The sequence below is a fragment of the Papaver somniferum genome, chromosome 9, assembly GCF_003573695.1.
Source record: "Papaver somniferum cultivar HN1 chromosome 9, ASM357369v1, whole genome shotgun sequence".
NCBI lineage: Eukaryota > Viridiplantae > Streptophyta > Magnoliopsida > Ranunculales > Papaveraceae > Papaver > Papaver somniferum.
In genome coordinates this window covers 98,291,554-98,303,350 of record NC_039366.1, presented here as the reverse complement: position 1 = coordinate 98,303,350, position 11,797 = coordinate 98,291,554, and positions in this window count along the sequence as shown.

Here is an 11,797-nt window from a genome sequence, read left to right as displayed (position 1 = left end):
TTTCAACTGATGTGTGAATCTCCTGCTCATCAGGTTGAGTGAGGAGAGAATCAGGAATTACTTCTGAAACTGGATCTCTTTCAGTTTGAATAGAAGTAGACGGTATACCAGTCTTTTCTGAACATTTTTGAATGGAGAGTTTATCAAAAGATGTTCAATTTCTAAGGCATCCTTTTTAAGTTTAGCCTCAAGTAAGATACGAGCTGATCGAACTTCGGGTTTTTCTTTAATAGAAGCCTTTTCACTGGAGTCACAGTTTGTTGCTACACCGAGAAGAACATTGACATGTTTTTTTAACTGTTTGAATCTTTCAACTTGAATTCTAACAAGGTTTAGAATTAGTTTACTCTCTCTAGCTTTTTCCTCTTAAATAGTAGAGTTAGATTCATCAGGATAACACATGTCAATGTTAGTCTGTTTCATTTGAACACTGGGTTCATCTATTCCCGAGATTGAAACATATTTCTCTTTAATAGACCTATTAGAAACAGAATCTTTATTTCTGGTGACGCGTTTATCAGAGATAACACTTTTGTCCATAGAGTCAGATCGCTACAAATACATACTTTTGAGGTCTTAAACGTGTTTGCCTGCTCTGATAACAATTGAAAAAGCGGGGGTATAACAACCACACCCAATATTTCGATTAGCAATTTGTATAGACTAACTCCAATATACTTTCTAGAGAATCAACTAGACAGTCAGACTCAATCTAGAGAAAAGTATATTGAGGAGTTAATATATATCTCCCTTGATTTGATCTTTACTCAAGCAAATAGAAATCTGCGAGTCTTTATCAAATACAAGGATAATAACTTGGATGGTACCAAAGACCAATATCCAAGTGTCAATCAATTTAAATCAACAACCAAAGGTTGGATATTCTAATTGATTGATTTTAACGCACAACCTGTGATATTTCAATTATATAACGAAATATAATGCGGAATAGAAATAACACAGACACCAGAAATTTTGTTAACGAGGAAACCGCAAATGCAGAAAAACCCCGGGATCTAGTCCAGATTGAACACCACACTGTAATAAGCCGCTATGGACACTAGTCTACTACAAACTAACTTCGGTCTGGACTGTAGTTGAACCCTAATGAATCTCACACTGATTCAAGGTACAATTTCGCTCCTTACGTCTCTGATCCCAGCAGGATACTACGCACTTGATTCCCTTAGTTGATCTCACCCACAACCAAGAGTTTCTACGACCCAAAGTCGAAGACTTTAATAAACAAATCTGTATCACATAGAGAAGTCCATGATAGGTAAATCTGTCTCCCACAGATAGACCTAAGAGTTTTTGTTCCGTCTTTTGATAAATCAAGGTGAACATGAACTAATTGATAATCGGGACTTATATTCCCGAAGAACAGCCTAGTATTATCAATCACCTCACAACAAACTTAAGCGTATGGTATCGAAACAAGATGTTGCGGAATCACAAACGATGAGACGAAGATGTTTGTGATTTCTTTTTATCTTTCCTTATCAGAGATATAATCTCAAGTCAATTATTCAATTGAACTCATACGATAGAAAATAGCAAGATCATATCGCTCAGCTACAAGAGAAGTAGTTTCGTCTGGCTTCACAATCCGAATGAAGTCTTTCAGTCGTTAACCTACAGGGTCTCGGGAAGAAACCTAAGGTTAAAGGAGAATGGATTCTAGCAAACTAACTAGTATCACACAAGAGGTATGGGGATTAGTTTTTCCAGTTTCTAGATGTCTCCTTTATATAGTTTTCAAATCAGGGTTTGCAATCCAAGTTACCTTGGTAACAAAGCATTCAATATTCACCGTTAGATGAAAAACCTGATTTCTCCAAGCTAATATCTTTCAACCGTTAGATCGAAACTTAGCTTGTCATACACAAATGAAATGTGTTTCATTTAGGTTTGAGTAACCGTACCTAAACGTGTACACTTGGTTGGTTCACAAATAGTTAACCGAGGTTAGCCATATGAGTACTTTCATATCAACCGTATTCATATTTCTCATAACTAGTTCAAATGACTCATAAGAACTAGTTGATAGAGTTGTTTAATTGCTTAGGTATTTATTCATAGATACAATTTAAACAAAATCGGTTTGATTCACTTGAATCAATTCATGAACAATATATCCATGGTTTGCAAAGATTGCATTCCTTATTGATTTATTTTTTTAAGTTCATGAACTTCCGATTTGAGAAATAACCATATTGGGTACGCGTATGGGTACGTGTACCTTAGCTACCGGATTTGAGTTTGGAAACTCAGCAGAAATTTTCGGTTCGAAAACTTCCGTGAGTACGCGTACGGGTACGCTGGTAAGACTAGAAACCTACAATATTAAACCGCAAGTATACAGTGTCTACAATGTAAAACACAATAAGCACGGATCGTTCCCACAGAGACAAGGTTGTGTGAAGCTGAAATCAAAGTACTGATACTAATTTAAACGAGTGAATTTGTCGATACGACGAGAAGCTTCGCAATGAGAATTGACTGAAGAACAAAAAGTAATTTAAATGAAAGGTTAAACACTTGATAAGAGGGCACTAGAGCTATCAATTCCACCACTTAACCTACACTAGATTATTAAGCTAATGAACCGTTCTTGCTCCTTATAATGGACAACAATTAAGATTCAAGTCTGTTGCTAGCCTAAGGTGATCTCAAATGGATAGTTTAGTCACAACTAAGATATCAATTCCTAGCATCAGTTGTCTTATTACAGCATAACTAATCACAAATTGAAAACAATCAATGAAGCATGAGTTGATGCAACAATAGATAATGGTTCTAACAACATAGGATGCAAGACATACTAGGTGAAAGTTATAAGTTGCAACTTTAAGATTAAATTAATCCCAACTCAACTAAGCTCTTACAAGAACATTTCCATTATCATAAACAACTAGAAGTAAGCTAAAGGCTTCATCTAAGCCCTAGCTTAAGAAATTAGAACATGATGAAAACAGATGACATATGAGATTCACAAATTGAGATATTCATTCATGCAAACTTCTTAATGTTTACTGAATTCTACCAAGAAGAATTTTTGAGAAGATAAGTTACAAGATGACTTTCTACTTCTTATCCTTCTTTTTTCCTTCTGCCAGTTACACAACAACCCCCCTATTTATACACACATTTCTTCCCCTTTTTCAGTCCCTATTCTCAACAAAAACATTATAAAATTTGGGGGTTTTGTTCTCGAAACTCACCACTATATAAGATTCTTCATTCATGTACCGCCATAGTACCAATTTGACTGATGTTGTAAAGAAATTAGGTTCAGACCTAAATTGATAACGCGTGTAGCTTGTGTCTACCACGTCCACCTTTTTACTGTCAATTTCTTGCTGTAGTTGTTGGAGTTCGCAAGTAGCAAAAAATTCAAACCAATAGCTTGTTATCCTGTCACTTTTGAAGAGAAAATCAGCCGACTTAATCTTGCACTCCACAGTCTAGGGCTAGGTTGAATTGAGTAGAGATAAGTATAGAAAATAAGCAAGGCCTGACAGGGGAAAGATGGTGATGGAGGTAAGGGCGATGAGTATTGAAATTGACAGGGAGATGGCTTTCGATGAGATTGGCAGAGTTAGGGTTTGACAAATGAGGGGATGTTGTCGGGAGAAAATGAGAGAATGGGGGTTGTTTCTGATGATAGAGAAATGAAAGAAGGGTTAAGGGTCTGTTTGGGTGTAAACGATGAATATCTTGTTTTTGGTATATGGGTGAAACTTGGACCTGGCTTGTATTGTTTCCCAAATTGTTTTTAGCACTTGAACTTCGGCCCATTAACTCCCAATGCTCACAACTCAACTTTAATCCCTTACTGTGCATGCCTTCTTGTGACCATTCGTCATCGCGCAACACCCGCTTTGCTCCACGTTTATACCCATCCCGTGTTCAAACCATTCTATTCATTCCCCTAGCATTACAAAACCAAAAAATTCAGGAACAATTGCCACACATTTTACTTGAAACGAACAAGAACTACAAAATACATAATTTGGCATAAATACAAGCAATTAGTGCAACAAAGTACCATAAACACCTACAAAATAATAAGAATATATACAATATTAGGTGCCTATCAAATACCCCCAAACCTTCCTTTTGCTGGTCCTCGAGTAAAATACAAAACCAAAAGAAAAGTCCTTCCTACACCACTATCTATGGTCAGAATATACCCAAAAAGTTCTTAGGACAAAATATAATCTCAGATTCCATGAAATGTGACATGTGCAATTCAGTTTTAGCTCACAGCAATTGGATATGTCAATCTAGCTTTCAAAGGCACAATTCTAGCACTGAAACAACTAAGGACATGTGATAAGAGTGTAAAGTGTATCCACACATGTTTAGAGAATGATCAGAAGTTATGACTGCCAATTTCTAAGTGATAGTTTTTAGGCTAAGAACTGAATTCAAAGCCAAGCTAGCTGTCCGGCTTTACGAGAATTGTGAATGTTCACCTAAGAGTTGGTGATATTTCAGCTTACTCGCGTTATACATCGATGGCCACACCCTCCTTGCATATTACAAGACCATTTACAACACATAACAACAAAGAACATTTTACATTGACTACTCTCATTTTGAGGCAAGAGAGACACTTTAACATTTTTACTGAAATAGAACATAATAATAGATAATGAGTACTTTTTTTTTTGAACTGAATTTTCTTTTCTTTCTGAATTTTTCTGATTTTCTTTCTCAACTGATTTTTCACTGATTATGGAATAACAAGATATACAAACACAAGATGACGCAACAACTTTACACAAAAACAAAACAATACATTACATGACACTTTTAACAAGAGGCAACCTTTTTTCGATGCACCCGGTCAAATTCAATGGTTGCTTTTCTTAACGTATCCTCCAACTTCTATCCCAACCAACCAAAGAACAATCTAGTCAAGTCTCATTCAGTATTCTAGATGATTGGCAGTCTACTTAACCGATAAAACACCTGCGACCCGAGGCTATACATGTATTGGTAGATCGTGCATGTGCAAATTTCTTATCAACATGTGAATTGTGCTAGAATCAGGGGTGCCTCATCATATAGACTAAGAATCATAAGATATTATATCATGCACAGGTATCACAGATCAAGGTAAATGAGCTCCATTTTTTCATTTTTCATTTTTCATTTTTTTTTCTAAGGTGTTATCCATTCACAAGATTCAAACATACCAAATCGCTACAAAGTTCATGTGATATCTACTTGTACCCCCAAACCTATGTTAAACAGTGTCCTCAATGTTTCTAAGGATTCACAAATTATAACATGCCATGAAGTTCATGAAGAAAAAGAAAGGTTCGAGAGTACCAGGTCCAAAAAGTGCTGCCAAACCAGATAGTTGAGCAGCAAAGTGGATATCACAACAACAAAGATTATATACAACAAAAGCTAATCTAGCAAACTGAAACCAAAAGAAAGCAAGGAGGGATAATGGAATTCTAAACCTGTGGTGTGTACAAGGGGTGATCAGTTCAATCCAGATAGACGGGGTCTTCCAGATCGGTTGTTTCAATTTTAGGTGGAATTGGTTCAAGGAACGGCTTCAATCTCTGTCCATTGACCTTGAAGACGTTCTTAGTTTCTACATCTTCGAGTTCTACATCTCCATGAGGGAATATTGTTCGTACCATGAACGGGCTTGTCCATCTAGAACGCAATTTACCTGGAAAAAGATGCAAGCGAGAGTTGTACAATAAGACTTTCTGACCAGGTGTGAAAGACTTGCGCAAAATGCTCTTGTCATGAAACACTTTCATTCGATTTTTGTACAACTTAGCACTATCATAAGCATCATTTCTCAGCTCTTCCAACTCGTTGACCTGAAGCTTCCGTTGAGTACCTGTCTTATCAAGAGAAAAGTTAAGTTTCTTGATAGCCTAATATGCTCGATGTTCTAGTTCAACAGGTAAATGACAAGGTTTTCCATACACAAGTATGTACGGAGACATGCTAATAGGGGTTTTATATGCTGTTTTATAAGCCCATAAAGCATCATTCAATCTCAAAGACCAATCTTTTCTAGACGGGTTATCCGTCTTTTCAAGAATATGCTTAATCTTCCTATTAGAAACCTCTATTTGGCCATTGGTCTGTGGACGGGGTTGCAACCTTATGAGTTATGCCATACTTGCATACTAATGACTCAAAAGATCCATTGCAAAAATGTGAACCACTGTCACTGATTATAGCTCTAGGTGTGCCAAAACGAGAAAATATGCTTTCTTTTAAGAACGAAAGTACCACCTTGTGGTCATTTGTTTTGGTTGAAATTGCTTCTGCCCATTTAGAAACATAATCAACAGCAACAAGGATGTATAACTTACCTTCAGAATTGGGAAACGGACCCATGAAATCAATTCCCCAAACATCAAACAGTTCAACAATCAAAATAGGGTGCAATGGCATCATGTTTCTCTTGGAAATACTTCCTAGTTTCTGACAACGTTCACAAGCAATACAATAAGCATGACAATCTTTGAACAACGATGGCCAATAAAACCCGCTCTGCAAGACTTTTGCAGCAGTTTTCTTGGTACTGAAATGGCCTCCACATGCTTGGTCGTGATAAAAAGATATCACATGTTTTTGTTCACTGTTGGGGACACATTTCCTAATGATTTGGTCCGGGCAGTACTTAAAAAGGTACGGGTCATCCCAAAAGAAGTGTTTAACTTCAGCCAAGAACTTACAACGGTCTTGTCTATACCAATGCAAATGCATCCTTCCCGTGGCAAGATAGTTCACAATGTCAGCAAACCAAGGATACTTAGACACAAGCATTAATTGTTCATCAGGAAAAGACTCTCTAATCAGCAAGAAATCATCAAAAGACTCAACATTTAATTTAGACAAATGATCAGCAACAACATTTTCCGAACCTTTCTTATCTCGAATTTCGAGATCAAATTCCTGCAATAACAATATCCATCGGATGAGACGAGCTTTAGCATCTGATTAATGATTTTTCGTGGGTTGTAGTAATGAGGTTCAAACTCTCGGACTTGTGAAGGATAATTTTTTAAACTTAATAAAAAAAAATATATACAATAAAAATATTAACACTGGTGCGAGAAACTGGGACTAAAGATTAGGCCATTTTTCATTTTCAAGTGGTTCAGAATTTAATTCTAGGCGATTATAGTTCAAAATAAAACAAATATTAACTCTATTCTTTTCCAAAGTAGATTCTATAAAATATTACTTGTATTTTATGAGCATGGCGCATCAAAAATCCCTAAGACTAAGCATGCTCCATCAAATAAAATCACAAATAATTAATTAAAATCTTAATTCAATTAAAATTGGTGCAAAAAGTAAATAAAGAATTAATTTAAATTACCACATGGATGAAACACGGCCTCCTCCGTCGTCCCAGTGCTTGGGGTTTAACTCGTCATATTAATCATGTTCTCAAAATACATAATTGATGCTCAAAATTTGATTAAAAGAGTGAAAAAGTATAAAACAGTGAATCTACGACCCACAAAAGGCGTCCAGAAATCAACGAAAGAAGTGTACTGCTGTAAAACAACGATACTTAGTTGCTGCTGTTGACACTGTTGAAGAACGACGGTCCTGGGACGTCTGTTCTTCGTCTTCTCCTTCTTCTTCAACAGCAGCGGGAAACTTTCCTGCAGTTCTTCTCTTCGCCTCTACAACCTCCCTGTGGTCTCCCAATCGACCCCAAACTCTCGACACCCCCTTCTATGAGACCCTAGGATGCTATTTATACACAACAGGAGCAACGAATCACTCACAATAACTCCACATAATTCTCATTTACTCGGAAAGTATTTTTTTCATTTTCTTCACTGTCAGCCGAGATACGATCTTTTCCACCTCTTCTGCCTGCGCAAATGAGCTGTAATATTTCCATAAGTCACATACAAACTTTATAAGAGAAGATATCTCCCCATGTTTGTCCACAAACTTTCCAAAATCGGCTCACAGTGCACCCGATAATATCTTCCCTGTTTAACTTTGATTTCCTCCCACGGCTTATCTGGCCCATTTTGATCGATCAAATTGCTTACAATAGCCCTGTTTAGCTCTATCAAGTTAAGCCCAACTGATTCTTGGTATTGAATCTCTTTAGAAATCTTCCAAAATCAAATCGAAAATTCAACAACGTCTGCATGCATGTTTCCTGCCATTTTGAATTTTCAAATCGTGAAGAAGGGTGTCCCCCTAACCACTGTTGGGTGTCCCCTTAGCAACTGGGGTGGAAACATCTTTTTTGGGGTGTAAATATCCATGGGGTGCCCTTATCCAACCAAGGGGTGCCTTTAGCAATTCTTCTGGGATATTTTCTGCACTTTTTTGGGGTTCCTCCGGGACATTTCCGGGGTACTTCCGGCACACTTCTGGGGCGCTTCCGGTATACCGTCAACGGAGCTCCAAACGCCGCATTTTTAACCAGTTTCGCCGCAAAACCTTATTTTTCCAAAAACACCTATAAATAAATAAAACACCATAATAAGTACAAAAACGGGCACTAACAGTATATACAAATGAGATATATTAGACACATAAATGCGTCTATCAGCATCCTTCTTAGAAAGAAGGAATTTCAGAGCAGCATGATCAGTGTAAATGATGACCTTAGACCCTATCAAGTATGACCTAAACTTGTCAAATGAAAAAACAACAGCAAGCAATTCCTTCTCAGTGGTTGAGTAGTTAAGTTGAGCATCATTAAGAGTCTTGCTAGCATATTATATCACATATGGAAGTCTATCGACGCACTGTCCTAAAACAGCACCAACAACAAAATCAGACGCGTCACACATGATTTCAAATGGCAATTTCCAGTCAGGTGGTCGGACTATAGGGGATGGAATTAGAAGAGTTTTGAGATCTTCCCATGCATGCACACACGCATCATTAAATACAAAAGCAACATCTTTACCAAGTAGATTACACAGTAGTATTGAGATCTTACTGAAATCTTTAATGAATCTACGGTAGAAACCATCATGGCCTAAAAATGATCTAACCTCCCTCACAGAGCGAGGTTGCGGCAAGTGTCGGATGAGGTCAACTTTAGCTTTGTCTACTTCAATTCCTTTTTCAGAGATAATATGTCCTAGAACTATGCCTGAGTTCACCATAAAATGACACTTTTCCCAATTCAAAACCAAATTTTTTTTCTTTACATCTAATCAGCACAAGAGTGAGATGGTTCAAACACTCATCAAAAGAAGATCCAAACACAGAGAAATCATCCATAAAGATCTCAATGAAATTATCTATCATGTCAGAAAAATGCTCATCATACAACGTTGAAATGTGGCGGGTGCATTACACAACCCAAGGGAATGCAACGATAAGCACATGTACCATAAGAACATGTAAATGTAGTCTTTTCCTGGTCCTCAGGTGTTATGTGAATCTGGTTGTAACTAGAATAGCCGTCTAAGAAACAGTAATGACTATGTCCAGATAATCTTTCTAACATTTGATTTACGAAAGGGAGAGGGAAGTGATCTTTCCTTGTAACTGCATTCAACTTCCTGTAATCAATGCAAACTCGCCACCCTGTGGTTACTCGAGTACGAACTAACTCATTTTTATCATTTTGAACTACAATAACACTTGACTTTTTCGGCAGAACCTGAATGGGACTAACCCGTTTGCGATCTGAAATCGGATATATGATAACCGCATCAAGAAGCTTAAGGATCTCACCTCTAACAACTTCTTTCATGTTACGATTTATTCGCCTCTGCATTTTCCTAGATTTTTTAGCATTATCTTCAAGATTTATGTGATGCATACAAACTGTGGGACTAATACCTTTGATATCTGAGATTGTCCATCCTAAGGCTTATTTATGCTCTTTAAGTACTTCTAAAAGCTTACTTTCATGTTCTATATCTAAAGCAGACGAAATGATTACATGCAAAGTATTATAAGAACCCAAAAATGCATATTTAAGAGTGTCAGGCAATGGTTTCAGTTCAAGCTTTGGTGGCTCAACAAGAGACGGGACAGACTTGGATTCCAAGAGTGGAAGTGGCTCCACTCTAGCTTTCCACTTAGTCGTGTCCATGAGGGGTGCAGATTAAAGCAAATAATTCACTTCACTTATGTATTCATCATCAAACAGATCCAAGTTAAAATTATTCAAGAAAGCATGTAAAGGATCAACAGACATGTTACTAGACAACGAATCCTGAACCAAACTTTCAATCATGTTGATTTAATGCACATCATCATCATCATCATCAAGATCTAAATGTTGCTGGATAGCATTAAAAACATTCAACTCCATAGTCATGTTACCGAATGACAACTTCAACACTCCATTACGACAATTAATAATTGCATTGGACGTCGCTAAGAAAGGATGTCCCAAAATGACAGGAATGTGACAGTCTGGGTTCTGCACAGGCTGAGTATCTAATACAATGAAGTCCACAGGAAAATAGAACTTATCAACCTTGGTTAGAACATCTTCTACCACACCACGTGGGACTTTGACGAATCTGTACGCCAACTGCAGAGTTATAGGTGTTGATTTTAGCTCTCCAAGACCTAACTGCACATATACCGAATATGGCAATAGGTTCACACTAACTCCTAAGTATAGTAACACCTTATTGACCGTACGGTCACCTATCTTCCATGTTATTTTGGGACAACCAGGGTCTCTAAACTTAGGTGGAGTCTTGTTTTGAATGATGGAACTTACCTGTTCAGCGATAAAGGCGCGCTTGTGCACATCAAGCTTGCGCTTTTGTGTACACAAATCCTTGAGGAATTTAGCATATGCAGGGATTTTCTTAATTACCTCAAGAAATGGGATGTTGATGTTGACTCTTTTGAACATCTCTAACATCTCATTGTAATGGGTGCCTTTCTTCTGCTGCACCAACCTTTGAGGAAATGGAGCAACAGGAACATTAGTTGGCAAAGAAATATTAACATCAGTAGAATTTTTAGATTTACAAACATGCTCAGATTCATTTTCTACAAAGGATGTTTTCCGTGGCGCTGTATGCAATGATGAGTCTGACTCCGACTCACTCTTTTCAGGCATGCTTACATTGTTATCGACTACTTTACCACTACGAAGAGTAGTAACAACATGTGCAATCTCATTACAAGAAGACGTAGCTGCCTGAAATGTGCCTTTTGGGTTTTGTTCAGGATGACTTGAAAACTTACCCTTTTCCCTGTCATTAAGCGCATCACAGATCTAACTTATCTTAAGTTATAGACTTGTAAAACGTTGGTCAGTGGTCTTCTGATTTTGCAAAAGATTTTGGGTCAACAGACCGACACTTTCTTCAATACTAGACAATTTTTTCTCAGAAGGGTGTTGTGTGTACGAATGTACCTGGGGGTTTCTAGGATATGAATATCCTTGTGCGTTTCCTGATGCACCCCCTTGTATAAGGCCCTTGGACCATGAAAAATTAGGGTGGTTTCTCCACCCTGGGTTGTAGGTCTGTGAATAAGGGTTATGTTTGATACAAAACATGGGCCTGTTCAAGTCTAGATTCCTGAAATGCAAGTATTTCTAGGCAACTGTCCACTAGATGGTCAGAACTATTACATGCAGCACAAACAGAAACCTCAACTTGGTTACAAGAAGTAGAAGCGGCAGATTTTATATTTTTCTCCAGTTCTAAAGCCTCAACTCTTCTAGTTAGAGATGCAATTTTCGCATTACCCTCAAAGTCAGACTCTATCTTATGAACACTACCCTTGTGGGTCGACTTCCTAGGTTCTCTAACAGACTCCCATTGCTGAGTTT